At 46.5% G+C, this 19232-nt stretch overlaps 1 protein-coding gene across 2 annotated transcripts in view; it reads right to left on the minus strand.

Annotated features, from left to right (window-relative positions):
* PMFBP1 (polyamine modulated factor 1 binding protein 1) overlaps window positions 1-19232 on the minus strand; it is a 1360893-nt gene that overhangs the window by 1098697 nt on the left and 242964 nt on the right. The gene's annotated exons all lie outside the window — the stretch shown is intronic.

Below are 19232 nucleotides of genomic sequence, written 5' to 3' on the forward strand. Positions count from 1 at the left end.
GGAGTCGGATGCTTATTTAAGTATTCAGGATCCGTTCCAGCTGGTCTATATTTTTTTGGAAAAGTGCTATCTGCAGCAGCAATACTCTCTGGTTTATCCCAGTTTTTCCTCCACCGTCCTTTGAAGGGCCCTGTGAAAGGGGAGAACTGGATCTTTTTGAGGCCCTCTGACAATTATATCCGTCATGTCATCCTGTTAAAAAACGGGTGAAGTGTTACCCCAACCCATATACTCTATTACTCTGGTCATAAGACCCCTGTACCCAGCATCTGCATGCTCTGCAGGATCAGGTCTGGCAAACTCTAATTCTGGGGAGGTGTTAATTCCACTGGCAGAATGTAGAGTATCACTCAGGTCTCTCATTCTAGATTCCTGGTCAATAAGTTCCTCAGGAACTTGCTTTGTGCCATAAGAAACTCCAAAAGGAGTAACTTTGTCTTCTTCTGAGCCAGATTCCTCATAAATTGAGGACATGGACTTAAAAAAGTCTGACCTGGGCAAAGGATTGAATCTCCTTTCTTCTTCTACCATACGCGTCAAAGGGATTGATAAATCCTTTGAAGTTGTCGAAGGAGTCTTCGATGACTTCGAAGATGACTTCGACACGGGCATCAAGGTTGTTTTTGATTTTGGTGCCGAAATGGTCGACGCCGATGAAGTCGTCGAAGCCTTCGACGACTTGTGTTTTTTGTATGGCACCAGAGAAGTGCTCGACTCTCGAAGAGTCTTCGACGGCTTGGCGTCGACTCAAGTTTTTTTTAGTATCCTCGACACTACTGGTCTCTACCATGGTAGTCTTGGACTTCCCTTTGTCGTCCAATGGAGCGACCTTAGGGGTATGGCTGTTTCGAGGTTCTTTTGAGGGGCTGGGGGGCCGCGTTCTCGAAAACCTCCATCTTTTTACGGAATTCTTCCCATTTACAGGGAGAATCCGATTTTGTCGGACATCGAATTTCTTCGGTCGACTCTGAAGAAGAAGATGAGGGAGATCTATGTCTCTTCTTCATTTTTTTAGATGATGACGAAGAGTGTCTCGATCCACTCCTAGATCAAGGCTGACTCCTGTCCTAGCATGTCCCAGCCGCTACACCATTCCCCCCTTCCTCTTCTGTGGAGCAGGAGCTCCCGTGACCCTGCAGGAGCAATGGTCTACCAAAGGGAAGGCACCCCGAATTTTACAACCTTTTCCGGTAAGCGCACCTCCAAATTGTGCAAAACGGATTTTCCGCATCACTATATCCCAGCTACGATGCCCAGATGCCCTTGCTGTCCCTGCAACTGAAATCTGCTTTGGCGCTGTGTTTCCGGCCGAAATTGCGACCGTGTGCATGCTTCCACCATTGCTCACCATGTGGAGCCCAGCACACTCAAAGATGGCCGCCCGCCACCCATTTGAGGCATCCACTGCCTAATCACCCAGCAGACGCTGCTGAGTCCCGATTGGCTGGTGACCCTTCTTCAGCTACCTATCGGGAGCTGGCAGGCGAAGCCGGCCCACTCTCACCAAGGCCCAGTGAAACAAGGCTGACTCCTGTCCTAGCCTGTCCTCAGCCTACTCGCCGTTCGCCTGGACACTATGCCCTTTTTCACCTCGCACTAATCCCTGCTTGTGGTTACACAGCTGACTCTCCTCCTCGTGAACCTATGGACTAGCGCTCTCCTCATCCTGAAAGTAAGACTGGTAACGTTATCTATCAACTATTCCAGCACTTCCGAATGCTATCCTTATTCCCACAAGCTTGATATTTAGTATAGCTATATCAGCTGTTCACTCTGTGCCTACTGCCCTACAAGCATTTATCTTGCCTGTTGAACTTGCTGACATACTATCTAACCTGATGTTGGTAATGCCTTTACTATGCTAATATAATCATACGCCACTTGACAAGCTGTAGCAACCTGCTCCATGCACACCTCTGTACTAAGTCTGCACACCTATTACGAGCGTCCTGACTTTAATCAACTGAGCCGACTACATATTTGAGCCCTAGTCGCTACCTATTCGCGGTTGCTTACCACCAAGTGATCGCACCATTTCAGCGCCTTATTTGCTTGCATTGCCTATGTCTGTTCTCATTGCCGCCCAGCCCATACCTTCCCATTGCATGACCACGGCACCGCTTTCATTTGCGACTCTGTTCGCCTGTGCTTGCCTTGAAACTACTATGCTGCCAACCCCATGCTCGCTTTTGAAATGATTGAGCTCTTGCTCAGAACCGCAACTTGGACCCACTTGTTAGCTCCATGATATATGCTACTCTGCCTGCCTGATACGCTCATTGTGTATTCCCAATTTTGCTGCGCCACACCTTCATCTATGCCTGCATATGTTGCACCGGTCCGCATAAGACATGTCCACATGATCTAAGCTAATTCCAGGGTACCTGCCTTACACTCTGCCGTGCCTTTCACCTTGACATTTACCTGATCTGCCAATACTTGCTGCCAACACTAGAATGTCTTCTCTGCCTGAATTGTTGCACCGTTACAATTAGATCACGCCTCTTGCATTCTGCATTGTTCCCTGCCTAACATGCTAATGTATATGCAAGCTTGGTATTTGCTTTGCCTGTGTACCCTGATCTGATGCACCCCCATTGCTTGACTCTGAATAAGTAGACTTAACCTGTCTTAAACTCATTAGCCTGCATTGCTCGTACAGAGCACGCACTGCCTAGCCAAATAGTGCCTGTAACGTTTACCTATAACTGCCTCACAGACTCAGCGGCCCTTCCCCTCTAATCTCGGTAACATGCTACGACGCTGGTCTTCCCTAAGGTCACTGCTCTCCTCATTACAAGTACTACTCTCAGTGTGGTCAATTACCAGGTCATCACACCTACCACCTCCCGATTTAGCTGCACCTAGCTCCTTGCACACCTCATCCATGGCCACCTCTCACAGATCTCCTGATACCTACCAAAGTACTGCACCTCAATACCACAACATCTACCTCAACGATCCGGCCCTATGGCTTGACCATTTCGCCAAAAAACCTTCACCTAACCACCCATGTCCTATCACTCTTAGAAACCTAAGATTAGGATCTAGACTTATGGGTAAGAAAGGACACCCCATGTACCTGAGCCCACACCTCAAAACTCAGACGCACAGCCCGCCTCCACAAACGGCCACCTCACCCACGCCCCATCACACTCAAACCATCACAGCTTCATCAAGCAACGTTGGTTTAATTAAAGCTGCCCTGATTAACGCAAGATCCCTAGCTGCGCACGCTCTGGACATTGCTGATCTTATCAAAACTCAGGAACTCGACTTCATCGCCATCACCGAGACCTGGCTGCACGCAGCTTCCGGCCCGGCACTCTCATTGGCCATCCCCACTGATTACTCCATCATCAGATGTGATCGCACCTCGAGAGGTGGAGGAATTGCTTTCATCGCTAGAAACTCATTAGGACTTAGAACCATCCCAAGCACTAAGGTGGAAACTGCAGAGTTACTCTCTGTCAAGCTTGGACTCTCAGCTAACCAAACGGCTACCATCCACCTAATATACAGACCCCCTGGTCCACACATCCTTTGTGGATGATATCTCTACCTTAGTACTCAACAATGCTAAATCCAACTCCCAAACCATCATTCTTGGCGACCTCAATCTAGGACACCAAGACCCTAATGATCCTGCGGCCCTCGACCTAGCTAATACCTTAACAGATTTAGGTTTCACTCACCACATACAGGAACCCACCCACATTAAAGGGCGATCCCTTGACTGGCTTAGTGACACCAATTGCAATATTAGCGTAATCTCCAACGCCCCTTGCTTGTGGTCTGACCACCATGTCATCACTTTCAGCATTGAAGCAGCCCCACCACCCAGGCCTTTGGTCGCCCCAGCCACCCTCACTAGAAATAAAAAGAACATTACGACAGAAAAAATACTCCCCCTTATCCTTCCCACACTAAATAACGCTCCCGACACTTGCTCAGACCCCACCAACCTAGCCGACATGTATAACCAGTCCCTGCTTGCAGCCATCAACTCTATCGCCCCGCTCAAACTGAGGAAACTCAAACAACGAGCACACCTTAACTCATGGTTTACTCCCCAGCTTAGAGTGTTACGTAAAGAGAAACGCTCAGCAGAGTCACGCTGGAGAAGTCACAACTCCGACGCCCACAAGGACAGTCTTCTGATAGCCACCCTTAACTATAAAGAAGCTGTACTCCAGGCAAAAAAAGATTCTTATAATAACCGCATTAGGTCAGCCCAGTCCAATACTAAGGAACTCTTTAATATCCTTAAGGAACTCGAGACACCTGCAGCCCCCCCTGACTCTTGCTCCAAAGACAACACTTGGTGCACCAATATTCAGTCAGCACTCCTGGGTAAAATTGCTACCCTCCAATCTAAAATCAGGGACAAACAGAAATCCCTACAGCTTGACCAACCACCGACCACACCTACACTTAATACACATTTAACCTATCCACATAAACCTTTCTCCTTCTTCCCACTCACAACTCTCGAAGTAGAAAACATCATAAACAATTTAAAACCTTCCAAATTGCCAAGGCGACCCCTGCCCAGCTCCTATTATCAAGGAAGCATCTCATGAGCTAGCCCCGTTCATTACAGCATTCATAAATGCTTCTTTCAAGACGGGTATTGTCCCCGACAACCTAAAGGATGCATGGGTTATCCCACTCCTCAAAAAACCCTCCCTTGACCTCAATATCCCAACTAACTTCAGACCTATCACTACAGTCCCATTCCTGCTCAAGATCCTGGACCGCGCAGCCTACCTGCAGATTCAGGATTACCTCGAACTAAACAATCTCCTGGGCTTAAGACAATCAGGGTTCCGCCCTAAACATGGCACGGAGTCAGCTCTGATCGACTTGAAAACTCAGATGGAGTCACTGAAGGACAATGGGAAGCTAGCTCTTCTCCTTCTCCTCGATCTCTCCGCGGCTTTTGATCTGGTCAACCACCAAATACTCTGCCAGCATCTCAAATCCGCAGCCCACTTCTCCGACTCTGCCAATGCCTGGATCCACTCATTCCTGAGCAATAGATCCATGAGGGTCTTCTCACCGTTGGCATCAGCGGATCCCTCCCCCATTCACTGTGGCGTTCCTCAAGGCTCGTGTGTATCCCCTACGTTGTATAACGTATTCACCAAGCCCCTCTTCGAAGTTCTTGACTATCTGGGTGTCTCCTACACTAACTATGCGGACGACACCCAGATACTCATCCCTATCACAGGAGACTACACAGCTGACACCAAAGCCCTTAACGATGTTTACTCGGTCATCCAGGCCTGGATGGCACAGCACGAACTTTGCCTTAACGATGATAAGACTGAGCTCTTACTTTTAGGATCAAATCATCGGCTCAACAAACTAGACCAAACCTACAAGTCCTTCATTATTGACGGCAATGACATTAAAGTCTCCAAAGATACTAAGACGCTAGGGGTCTATCTTGACTCCTCGCTTTCTCTGAACAGGCAAATAAATGCAGTTCGGTCAGCTTAGGCCTATACCTGCAAACTTATCACTGCCTGTAGACCCTTCCTAAACTCCACCAACTGTATCACACTCGCCAGAACTCTTGTTATGGCCAAAATCGACTACTGTAGTGCTCTCTACCTAGGGACCAGTCAGTCTAACCTTAATAAATTGCAAACTGTACAGAATAATGCCTTAAGGGCAGCCTTAAACATCCCGAGACGCTCTCATATCTCCTCCGTCAGATTGGACTTACGCTGGCTCCCGGTAAAACAGAGAATTGCCCTGAAAACCCTAGCTTTGACTCACAAATGTCTGAACAACAACGCCCCACCTTACCTGTCCACTCGCTTCTCACGCCACACCTCCACTCGACCTACCAGAGCAGCCCAAACTCACAGCCTCATCGTGCCTAGATGCAAACTCCAAAAAGCTGGTGGGGTGAGCTTCCCCGTCCTGGCCTCCAAACTCTGGAACACCTTGCCCACACCTATCAGAATTGAACCATCATTCCACTCCTTCAAGAACAATGCTAAAACATGGCTACTCTCCCAAGACTCATGAGACCTTGACACAGTCCAGACTCCATGTGGGGTACAGAACTGAATATACATTTTCTCTCTGTTCTGTCCCTGTATTATACGCTGTTAATGGTACCCTTCGGTACATGTATATATGCTGTATATTTTTGTAACTTCTGTAACTACTGCTTTTTGTAACATGTTTAAGAGTATGCGCCCGGATGCCCCTGGGCCTGATTTTTTGCGCTTTATAAATCAAATCAAATCAAATCAAATCTTGGAGTGCCTATGGCGATCCGATTCCTTCGAATCAGTCGCTTTCTTATGTTTTTTAGACTTAGCTTTCTTAGAGGCTTCCTTCCCCAAAGACAGTTTACCTCTCCTCTCACGAAGAGCTTTCTCGGTCATGGATTGGCAGGAACCGCAGTCATCGGTTCGGTGACTGGAACGGAGACACCAGAGACAAACCCGGTGGGGATCCGTGATCGACATTTTTAATCCACACTCTACACACTTCTTGAACCCAGTCTTGGGCGTCGAAGGAGTTGAAGATGACGACATTTTCTTCACAGAAAATCTGAAGCGCGCCGTTCTCAATAGCGAAGCGATCGGAAAAACGGAACTGAAGCAATGGGCGCGGCTCGAGCTATTTATACCATCGGTGACGTCGACAGAGTATGGAGTCAGTCGAGGGACAATCAACCCCACGACCTCGAGCACAGCACCCTCTGGCGAGAGAAAATGTTTTTCCGAAGCAGCGAAGCTGGGGACAACGAGTTATCATAAGATGAGGAATACGTGGGAGGACACAATCCATTCGAAAGATAGATTTCCAGCTCTCTAACCTAGTCGATTTCCCAGATTATCTGACCTTGATTGAAAAGGAAAACTTGGGACGTGCAACTTCTCTTAAACTTGCCGTGAAGAGGTGTTATACAGCGTTCACACAGCAGACCTTCAAAATCAACAGCCCATTCACCCAACTGACCCGTCCTTGCTCCCAAGAAATGAGAGACTTGTTATATACGTTGGAACATCTTACAAATATATTGGGAGCGGACCAGGTGTGGTTTTAGAGAAGCGGCTGTGTTGTCTTTGTGGCAAACAATTTGAATCTAGCTGTCACATATTGACCCAATGTACCACTCTCGTCCATATATATTGCAGGGCATATTCAAGCTTGGTCCACAATTGCAACGACTTCCAAGGTGACCAATTCTGGTCTGTGCTGTATGGGGCAAATTCCCTGGTGATCTCAGGGGCAGCCTATTACGTCTGGAAAGAAATGGTAAGGTGACTGGTGGACGCTACATGGTGTGCTCTATTCTGGGCCCCAAAATAAGCCATAGGGTATAATATATGTGCATTCTAAGATGTACCTAGTTGAACAGATCTGTAATTTTATCATGTCACTATGTGCTATTGTAAATGCTATTTTTGAATGTGTGTTAAGGTTATTTTGTTTAACCAAAATGCACAATAAAAAAAGAAGAAAAAAAAAGAGACCAAGCATAAACGTCGACGCAAGTTACTGTTAGTGAGAAAGTACACTTGCGGAACGCCTCAGCAACCAGAAAGCGGGACCCCCGCCCCACCATCATTATGCATGCCCCAAGATGGCGGGGAGGGTATCGGGGTAGAGGGTTGAGTGGTTGGGCCACAGGGACAGAAGCACTGCCAAATTAAATCAGCAAGAAACACACACTCCCTAAGCATACTTAGGAAACTGTGACATACATACGGTGCACGAGTGGAAGCAATCAGCACAATCCAATCACACAACCCTGGTTTGATGAAGACACTTAAACCACCAAACAGAACTCTCAATGTAAAAATTAGTGCCCACGGTACAATATAAATAGTGGCATAAACCACAAGACTATGAGGGAGCTAGGACAGCGCTCCAGGGTTGGTATTGAAGCAGTGTGAGTAGAAACAGAGGAAGAGAGCAGGAGGGTGGACAAGCCAAATAAGCCATATACTTCAGTGATTTAAGGAGCAGAAGGTGGCTTCGCCGAATAGGCCATGCTATGAGAGCTCAGATTTGCAGGAAAAGATAGGGGAAGGCGTCTGCTGGGCGCCTTGATGCAGAAGCTGGCAGGAACCAGAGGATACTGAAGAAAGGGTGGTGCATGAATATCCTGTTGGCGCCTCTAACCCAGTAGATGGTACCAGTAGGTGGTAGGTGGAAAGCCATCAGATCTGAAAGGAGCGGATAACCTTTTGAACCCAAGACAAGCTCAAGACCAGGAGGATGACCCCACCCGGCTGGTGGCTGCAATTAGTGTAGCCTAAAAAAGAACCAGGTAGGGGGGAGAAAATCCTATCAAAAATGACCCTAAGTGCAAGAGTGTGAAATGCTGAATGCCCTGGTAAAAGTGCAAGGAAACCCTTAGGGCAAAACGGGTGATCTGAAGAGTCTTGCCAAGTAGGAGTGTTGCACAGCTGCAGAGTACTGGAGGACAGCCCATCTTGTGGATCATCAACCAAGTGCATGGGGCACTTGAAACCCCCTTTGAATGATACACTGAAGGGCGTTTTCCTGGGTGTAGATGCCCCAAAATTGTAAAATGTAGAATAGGAATTGGACAAAACATTAAGTCCTCCCCATTAGGAACCCTTTCATGCATTTCAGTTTACTGCTCCATCCTGGCATTGTTGCCCGGTAATATCCATTCTTGTGTTAGTAGCCAGCTCTTAGAAGGATTCCTCCCTGTGGATAAAGAGTAAAGGTGTTGGACTGTTCATTTGTGTTAAAATCAATAATTAAACTGTTGCCTTTTATTGTGCTTCATTCCGGCCTCCGACTTATAAGTACGGGGCTAGGGCTGGGTATTGAACCCGTGCTGCTCAATGTACTCTTGTTTACAGTTCCAGCACATTACCCCTGAGCTAATCTCCCGGTAATATTGCATTACTTTCTCTGTTGCTTCGACATTGTAACAGAAGACAGAACCCAACCAACAATGTGCTTAAAAGGTGCAAATTACTTCATGAACTATTCTATTAAAATGTCTTCAGCTTATAAACCTATTAGTTTCTGGTCAGGTCATATGTGTGGGAGCTTCAAAAAGTATCAAAAGAAGACTTTTGATAAGTGAATCAATAATCCTCCGAGTGGCAGGCGTCATGAGAACTCTCATTTCCAATAACTTTGGCTCCCTTAGCTCATAAAGACCCGTTCAAGCCAGATGGTTCTGCCGCCTTGTGCTAAGACAGGAAACTGGACCTTAGCTCGAACTCTCACCCTGCCTCTCTTCCCATCTGCTCCCCTAACACAGCCCCCGGGGATCTTTTTCACCTTATCCTACTGAATTCAAATCAGCAAGCTCTCTGGGTAGAAATGAAGTGGTCATAGCTGAGTCAGCAAAGGTGATCAGCCATGGATAGCTATAGCATACAAGAGTACCATGGTTTCTATAGACCAGTTAAGCTATGTTATTGCCTTCTTGTAAACATGCCCCATGTGTCCCTAATAAAGCTTAAGAGTCCAGACGTGATCAATGAATGAATGAATGGCCTATGTATTTACATAGCTCATATGCAGTTTGTGCGGGGAACTGCAATATGGGTAAATCGTGTGCACAATTACACTAAAATGAAAATCTGACATCTAGTGGTAAGAACTGAGAACATCGCCCGAGTTCTATGGCAGAATCTGCATCGTAATTTAAACGTTTTCCTTTTTGCAGTTAAGTTTGTAGGTTATTTTATGTGCATGTACACCATCATGAATCCGCCTCGCTTTTAATGTAGTTTTCTTTTTCGCAATCGTTTGCACATTGCTAGTATAAATGCTGTTTTGAGCAGTCGTTTTGTATGTTTCACTAAAGTCCTTCCAGTGTTAATGTTTTGCTACTGTTTTTATAATTTCTTAAATAGTTGTGTTGCCTCCCAAATGCGGATGAATAGCTTAGCCTTACAGTTATGTCTGTGGAACTTAAAAGTTCCCACCCCCAGGGGTGCAGCAAACGCGCATCTCGGTATAGATCTTGTGGGGGTTGGGTGATATTGTATGCATATTTGTTCTATATAAAGCGCTTAAGCGCAAGTGCTATATAACAACACTTCATCATCACCATAATCATTTGGCCTTGGACATCTAATTGCATTCACAGTAATTAGGTTATATGGGCCTATACACACTGATATTAACGATGCATATGGTGATCCATTACAGTGATATTGTAAACATATTTTTCGTAGTATACTAAGGAACAATGCTATGTGATGTCACTTCCCGTGTTGCCAAGGGGTGAAAGGTCGTGTTCCATCGATTCCTGTTGTGTCCCTTCGGGGTGAGGTCAAATGACATCACTTGCTGGGATGTCATCAGAGGTCAAGGGTCGTGTGATGTCACTTCAGCAACCCCTGGCATTTGGTGAAACGACATCCCTGGCTCAGCTGCCTTTGCTGCAAGATAGTAATCCGAGGCTCATTGTAAGGGAGAGGCGCTTGGGTTGGGATTTAACTCTTGAAAAGTCGTGTTGCTTCCTCCCAAAGAGCAAAGGAACATCGGATTCTCCAAGCTGCCCACCCTAAAAATGTCTTTCTGCACTCCCGACAGGTAGGATTGGACAGACGGGGACTGGTGACTGAAGAAATTCTTAGTCTTCAGAAGACCCTATTTTTTTTTGTCATAGAGAGTGGACATTTCTTGGTTTGTGCTCGACTCCTAAGAGCAACAACCTTATTGTAATCACCAATGCAATCTACTTTGGATGACTAAATTCACAAATTCCCCGACAATGCTCCATGCTGTCAAGAAGAGCGACTTTCAGAAGGAATGCTGCAAATCCTGCATCGTGTGCAACTATTCATGGATTATGGCATGTGCAAGACCTAACATTTCTTTGTGAGGACTCTGGCAGCTTTATCGGTTAGACTGCATTTAAAGAGCAGCCCTTGCCTGTGGGAGTGTGTTTTCCCCTGGGACTTTTCCTTGGAAAGTGAGAGGCTCAGTTACTCATCTCGTATATCTATGACTAAAAAGAAATGACATGTTTGATAGCCGTGGCCTTCTTTAAGGAAGGCTCCCTTTCTGTGCTGCTGGATAACTAACATTGCCTGTGATTTTGGGTGAAAATCTGCATAACGCCTCACCATCTAGGCATCAGAACGTTAGCTTGAGAAACACAGGTAGATCTTCCCAACCTCACACCGGCAAGCCATAGTGCTCATTTCTCTATGGATGGCTGTGTGCGATGTCAAAAACACTGCATGCTCAAATCTACCTTGTTCTACTGTAAAAGGGATCCAAGACAACTCTGGATCTTTGAGGTTGTCAACAAAAGAAAACAACGTTCTGTGTACATCAGATAATGTCCACCAGAGAAGTAATGCCTGGCTTTCTTCACTCTGGTTTGCTGCTCTCCAAACAAAGAGGTGGGGGTCAACAAAAGGAGTGGAGGTTTTGAGCACAGAGAAAGGTTGAGAACAAGCAAAGGATTTGCTCGTCTGTGTGTGAGTGAGGGGGGGCAGGAGGGCAAATATTGAGGTGATCACTGTCTAGCCTACTGAAAAATGATGTCAAGCTTTTACCAACAGACTCTTCAATGGAGTTGTCAACAAGACCAAAATCAAAGTATTTTGCGGCAAATGATAATTTCCCAAATAACCATAAAGGGGGGGCAGGGGGGAGGGCTCAAAAAAGCAGCACAATGCACAAAGAACGAATTTATGGAATCTTTGGGAGCTCCCTATGGAGGGATATACCAAGCAGGCCCAGGATGACTGAGTTATGAACTAATCACGCTAAAGGATGAAAACTAAGCTATTGACAGAAGTAGATCAGGAGAGCAGAGAAGGTTTTAAGAGGTGACAAGGTGAACGTTTTGTCCACTTGGTCAAAAGAGAGACAGGGACACTTGGAATCTCTTTCACCTAACTCAATAATTAGATGGAAGTAATGGTTCACACTGATGAGGACCTTGTTTAAAAACGAGCAGAAAGCTCGATTGTGTCCTTCAGTACCAAATGCATTGTTCGGGACTGATGTAAGTGGGGGGTAAAAGGGGCATTGGATGTGGCTAAATGACAGAATAACTATAACTCCCTAGATACAGATGCACTGAACGAAAATCGAGACTGGGCAGTTAACTTCCAATGGTCCCAAAGTACTGGGGAGCCTTAGGAGTAGCGAATGAGTTTTGGTGCAGGAGTGTTCGATACAAGAAACAACGAGGTGCATCCTTGTGGCTGGGAATCCCAAAAGGAGCATGAAAGGGACCACAGAGAGTATGGGTATACCAGCAGCTGGTTGATCAGTGGCCTTTCCCCAAGAACGGGCCCAGAAATGAAGCCTCCAGAAATGGTAGAATGAGGAAAAAACGGGAAGAAATCTGGATCCAGTACTGTATCATATCAAGCAGAACTTTCCATTCATAAGTCTCCAGTTTGAAGAAGGTCCTGGCTACCCAGAACAAGACCCAGACAAATAATTGATTCCTTGTATAATGCTGGAATGATCCTAAAAGTACCTAATCACATCTTTATTTTCCCCCACTGTACTTTTGCCAAATCCCTGTTACCAGGAGGTACCTTTGACTCAGCAAGCCCTTGCTTTTTTGACAATAGTGCTGCTCTCCGCACCCCTTGCTGGACCCTCCGCAACGCCCCTGACTATCCCCCGCCGTCAACTTCTTCATCACCATGGGCGCGCAGGGGTGTCCCTGCAACCCATTGGCTCCCTTGCTCCCCTCACATCTTGCCAGCGACACTCCCTTCGGGGATTTGGGCTGTTTCCATCTGACACCACACACTGCACAAGGCCTGCGTCCCCATGTTACGCAGAAACTGGTCATGTGCGATCAATGCCTGCTCCGTTGGCAAAGTTGGCATGTGGGCCCATCGACTTGCTCAGCTTCCATAAGGTCATAAACGAGCGGATAGCAGCAGTGCACTAAGCCTTCCTGGTAAATGTAAAAGTAGGAGCCCGGGGCTAATATATGCAGAAAATCTAAGTGGGTCATTCCAGAAGTGAATATTGGGGAGAAGGGGTGGGAGGCGGAAGAGTAGTAAGGATCTCTGCATCTCCCTTTTGGCCTCACTATTGTGCTGCTAAGGGAGGGGTTCTGCTCTTAACTGTAACTGAAAAGCTTCAGAGTTCAGAACCAAAGAAGGGCAGTTTGGGAGACTACCAACAGGTATCAAATGTCTACAATAAGCGATTTTCATGGTAGAAGCATTGCTCCCTTTTTAGGGTCTCACTTGCAATTAGGTAAAATGTGAAAAACTGTGGGAGTGCATTCGTGCAAGTTCTAGTGCATTTCATTCTATAATTCTAGATCGGAAATTCAGTCAAATCTGCAGTAAAAAACAAAAAGGAAAAAACAGGCTCACATGTTTTTAGCACATTGCGCCAAACTCTAAATGAGCGCATTAACATGGAAAGTTACAAAAGTGACCCATTCATAACCTAGTGAATGATAAAATGACATTGCGCTGGTGTCACGTTGTGGTGGAATAGTAGGGTAGAGTACACGCAGGAGTACACCGTTTAGGATGCCAGCTGATCCGAGACCTTAAACATTTTACTGCTGCCGACTACCTCATGGCACATATCTATGGCATGCTGTAATAATCAAGGGACATTCGGCTGGGTTCAGTTCCCAAGCATGTTACATAAATTAAATACAATTTGCTGGACAAAAAGAGGAAACCTCAAGTGTTGCCCCTTAACATCGCAAACGAGAAGATGAAATCAACAAATATCACTGTGATAAGAGATTATTCGGATTCTCCTACCTTTAGGGGAGCAATGCTCCTAAAACGGCCAGTGATGAACGCGTTCTTACCTCCCTGGTGAGGAGTTCCGGGATGAGCAAGTGATGAAGCATTCCAACCTGTAGGGGGAGCATTCACTGAATGTGCCCGAGAACCAGATTTGGGTAATCTTCACGGTACGCCACCTTTTGGCGCAGCATTGTGGCCGAAGAGCCACTTTTGGAGCAGCCACAGTGGCTCGAAAACCAAACTGCCATTTGGCGCGAGGGTTGTTTAGACGCAGCTGTCATTGCAGCCTATGTGTAAACGGCCCGCGCGCCAAATGAGTACCAGTTCTCCTTGGAAATTCCATGTATGAAAGGTGAATACTGCGATCTATCCCCCTCCAGTGTTGTTCATGGGTGTTTGTGCGTCAACAGTGTGCTAGTGCACTGTGGCAACGTGTTTCTGCGTTTCAGCGAGTTTGTCCATATGTAAATAACTGTCAGTAATAATGTGCCAGCAGCAATGGCAAGGCTGTGTGTTAACCATACCTGTGTAATTGAAGTGCGGGCCAGTAATAGTGTGATGTGTGTCATTCCGTGTCTATAACGAACTATGCACTTCGTGGTGCGTCAGTGTGTGCAGTGAAATCAGTTGTATGCATCAGTGGCAGTGTGCGTGTAAGGCAGCGACAGTGCATCCAGGTTTCATAAGTGTATGCATGTCTTTGTGTCATCAACTCGAGGGGCCCGCGGGGCAGGGAGTGCATCAGTAAGGCAGTGGCCAGGTGCCGGTGTGGAGGCATGGCAGGAATGGTGTCCCTGCGCTGCACTGGCCGGTTGCCTGTGGCACAGTAAGTGTGCATGCCCGTGTGACAGTGTGCCTGCAGCTCAGTGACTTGCACTCTTGTTTCAGAAATGTAGCAGCGCCTATGCTCGCCAAGGTGCCTCATTAAGTGTGTGTGTGTGCCCAAGTGACAGCAGGAGTATGCCTGGCCTCCAAGTCGGTGATGTGTGGCCATGTGCCGCAGTTCACCCGTAACAAGTAGCAAATTAGACCAATGCTTTGATCTTTTGGAACACTGAGGGCACCAACAAGTGTCTGCTTCAGGTGTGCACTTCACTAAACAATATTAATAGCCAGCACAAAACATACGCAGTACTGTGGACATGAAGTGTGTTACTAAAGTGTGTGTTTGTGAAATTCCGGTGCATTGAAGCCCATCCAGCAGGGCACTACAATGCTGCCACTGTAGTGGGTGCTGCACCACTGCACCGGCATACCTCCCATTCTGTTGCGGCAAAACATCCCGGCGCCAAGAGGTCCATGCGCCCTGCAACGGGGCACACGAAAAGGGGACCTATTTCAAAACGGCCGCGCCAGAATGTCAGGCACCACATCGTTCACACCTAAACATCGTGCTCCGTAGTCTTCAAGTGTGCAGGGGCCTGAGATCAGTGGCTTTGTCGCTCTCACAATCCAACCAGCAGAAGATCTTCATGTTCCAGGATCAGGACATGTTTAGGTTTCAGGCAGATACATAACTAAATATAAGAGACGGAGAGTAAGTGCTCACTCAGATGTATAATATTTGTGCCCAAAAATATTTGTAAGAAACCTGCTGCTTGGCAAAAAGAATTCTAGCACATAGACTATTGAAAATGTTAGCTTGAGAATTTTAGATTTGGGCCATAGGCGTATGAGTGTCTGCCCTAAAAGAAAAAAAAATCCTGACAAAAAACAAATTACGAAGGACAGAGCTCAAAAGAATACATTTCTCCATTTTAGGATACAAATCTAGGAGATTGTACACTGTGGTTTTATTGATTACTCAATGATATTGCAATGCACATGCAGTGAATATAGAAGTAATGATCTCCGTCTTAATGCCAGTAAGACTTAGAGCCTCCTCATCGGGACACCCGCTCCCTCCTTCCCTCTCTCTCTGGACACCTACTCTGGGCCCTCTTCCTGCTCCTTCCTGTGAGGCTAAGAACTCTGGTGTCATCTTCAACTCCACCCTCTCCTTCTCTGCTCACATCTCCGATGTCTCTAAGAAGTCAAACTATCAGCTGCACCTCCTCAGTGGCATTCTTCCATTTCTCATTTTCCCCCAGAAGCTCACTGTCTCCAGAGCTCTGGTCCTCTATAGGCTGGACAATTGCAACAGCCTCTTTCTAAATCTTCCTGCCTCTACTCTTCGATCTTTATGACTTATACAGAACAGGACTGCGAGACTTGTCCTTGGTCTCAAGCTCAGGGATTGTATCTCTCCAGCTCTGAAATCTCTTCACTTGCTCCTCGTGGCTCACTGTCTCCAGAGCTCTGGTCCTCTATAGGCTGGACAATTGCAACAGCCTCTTTCTAAATCTTCCTGCCTCTACTCTTCGATCTTTATGACTTATACAGAACAGGACTGCGAGACTTGTCCTTGGTCTCAAGCTCAGGGATTGTATCTCTCCAGTTCTGAAATCTCTTCACTTGCTCCTCGTGGCTGCAAGGATCAACTTCAAGACCACCTGCAATGTCCACAAGGCTTTCTGGGGCCTGGGACTGCTGTACCTCCAACTTTCTCTTCCGAACCATCTTCCTTCTTCAGCTCTCCGCTCATCCATCTCCAACTCTGAGGGTCAGATGCTTCTCCAAGCAGAGAGTTGGGGGCAGATCTATCTCCTCGGCTGGGACCTCCCTCTGGAACAGTCTCCCAGCCTCTCAAGCTTGAGCAGCACCACCTCCGGTTCCGGAAGCAACTTAAGAACTTTCTTTTTGCTTCCGCTTTCTCTCTTCCTCTCCCATGCTGATGCATCTGACTGCTCCGCACACGGGTCACCTGGTGACCCTCTGAACTCGGGGCCCATGCTCCTGCATGTCCAGTTGCCCTTGCACTGCCTCCAGGCTCCCCAGCTCTTAAGGCTCTGTATCTGCAACCCTACAGTCCCTTCTCTCTGCAGTTATGAGCCACCCGTTGGCTGCACTTGTGAGTTAACTGTACTTCCCTGTTCACCTCCCCCCCTGGCACTTCTCCCCTTCCATCTTCCCCGCACTTGGCGTGATCAGAATGACAGACGGCCTAGTAAGATCGTTATTTTGTCCTCCCTTGTTTCCCCCCTCGTCTTGTCGCCTAGAAACACTTGTGTACAGGTGCGTTATAAATGCTACATCGTAAGCTATGGCTGTTCACTGGCATCTTCCTTTCAATAACGGTTTAATCCACCATACTAAAGGGTCCTTCATAACCGTAATTTAGGACCTTTATTTGGCCTAATGGGTATTTAGCCAGTGCTGATGGTGGGGCTTCAAGGCCCTACCTTCCTACCTCTCCATGCACCTGGCTCACTAACTGATCTTTCTGTGTTACTGGCACCAATAAGTATACATGTCTGAGAGAAAATAGCAGCTTGTTAATTATAAAGATATTTACTTTGACCTCAAATAAAAGGTGATAAAAAAATAGGTCTGGGCTGTTGCTCCTCTCCAACACTAAACTGAACTGAAAAATTCTTAAGAATTATTTGTGTCCAAATGCGGCGGAAACTTCTAAAGGGCAAATGTCCGTGAGAAACACGTGTGCAGTCGCTGTCACTCACACGTGATGTGCGCGGAGGTGCATTTTTCATAAAGTGAGTAATGCGTCTATCAAGGGCACGTGGTGCTGCTAAGGTGTCTCTCTGACATGAACTCCTTCAAAGCTGCCAGGTTATTTATTTCCCAGGAATCCCGCTACTCCGCTGAGTTAGCATTTTTATTGGGATGTGAAAAGCTCTTAAAAAGAAAAAAAAAATCTAATCAACTGGCCTACAGAAAACTTGAAGAAATGCCTCACCGTGGTTCCTTCCGCCCCTTTCCCCCACCGATCCCATCAAAAAGTCCATCTTCCATTCATTGCTTCCCAGTGTCGTTCTGACAAGTGACTACAAATCAATAGCAGAAGCAAAGGCAGAGCCCGCCTGCGCGTGGTGAGGAAGAGAGAGAGAGAGAGACACACTATCAGTCCCGATTTGCTAATAACACATAATACTAGCTATTCGTGGCCTGCATTAAATCCTACACCTAGCTGCCCGTTTATTACGTGATTTTTAAAGATCCTCACCAAATTGGATTTTCTCAGCAGTCCCTAATTTTCACATCGATCGTTTCAAACGAGACGTCACTGTGGAATCTGAAATCGGGTGGGCACTCGCCATCTGTCCCATATTTTTCTATCCATCTGTATTTCTTTACCATTTAGTTTCAAATAAAAAAGTTCATTGGTCACTCCAATTTTCTTCTTTGCACCACTAGCTTCACATTACCACATCTGGACAAATCCATGGCCGTAAAATGGCCTTGCATAACTCACGGGGAGACTGTTGAGCAAGCAGTAAAGAGAACCGAGCTATCTAGCCCCCGCAAGGGCTCTCTCCCAGGTTTGGAAAATGGCATCCAATATTGATGGGACCACATCATGTTAAGAGCATACTGAGGAAGCCCCAAATTCTCCCTGAAGTCGGCTGGTAATGATGCAGACAGAGTGGGCAGGACTAGTTGGACAAATGCTATGCCATGAGCCCATATGACTAAGGTTTGTGGCCTACTGTCAAGTACTGATGTTAGGTGCCATACAGCCTGTTCTAAAATCATGCTGCTAACCACGTCCCCGATACCTCCTCCCTTCAGTTGTTGCGCCATTACCTGTACCTCCATGGAGAAACATCAGCATGCTTGGCTTCTGGGAGAGTGGTTAACTTCACTGCAGCTGTAGGTAGAAGCAAACGTTTCCATCAGCCTCTGGGTATTTGCATTGTATTGGGCTGCCAGAGACTATCAACATGCAGTGGGGAAGTGAAGCAGCTATCCCTCCAAATAATGGCCATGGATTTGAAGAGGATAGTGACGCCCCTCCCTATTCATTCCCCATCTAACTGCTGACCATCCAACAGTTCATCACAATTCTGTATTCAGACAGAGCAGGGGGTGCAATAAAAGATAGATCGCAGGGAATGCCAGATGCTACCCCTAAGTGGTCAGGGTAACATTTTTAAAAAACATTTCTTACGTGTATGTAAATGTATAATTAGCTTAAGCCATTGATTAAAAACAGCTGCAAGACCTTGTAGAATTAGATCACCCCAAAAAGGCTGTAATGGCATCTTCCCAGGTACGATATCTGAATGTGCTTGTACTATCTATATGGGTGAAGTGTTCAGATGAGATTTGGGAAAAGAAAGGCAAGAAGATCGGTTTGCAATTAAGTGAAGCAAAGGCTATGACCCGGGTCATGGGGTGGTGTTCAATGGAAAGAGAGGACATAATAAATGTTGATATGTTAACAGATGCTGAACGGTATTTTTTAGCCCTTATGATCTAGTCTTTAATGAACATGACCAAAATCACCATTTCCTACCAAAGATTAACAGATGGTATAATGTCATCAAGTCAGAACATAGACGTTTTCCTTCTTATTGTCAACTGCTGCCACAGAGGTCATAGGCTCTTTTTTTAAAGTGAGTGGTGCGGAGATGCATCTTCTCTGGATTTCGTCGCCCC

This window comes from Ambystoma mexicanum, chromosome 1q (genome assembly GCF_040938575.1).
Source record: "Ambystoma mexicanum isolate Mex_15411 chromosome 1q, UKY_AmexF1_1, whole genome shotgun sequence".
Classification (NCBI taxonomy): domain Eukaryota; kingdom Metazoa; phylum Chordata; class Amphibia; order Caudata; family Ambystomatidae; genus Ambystoma; species Ambystoma mexicanum.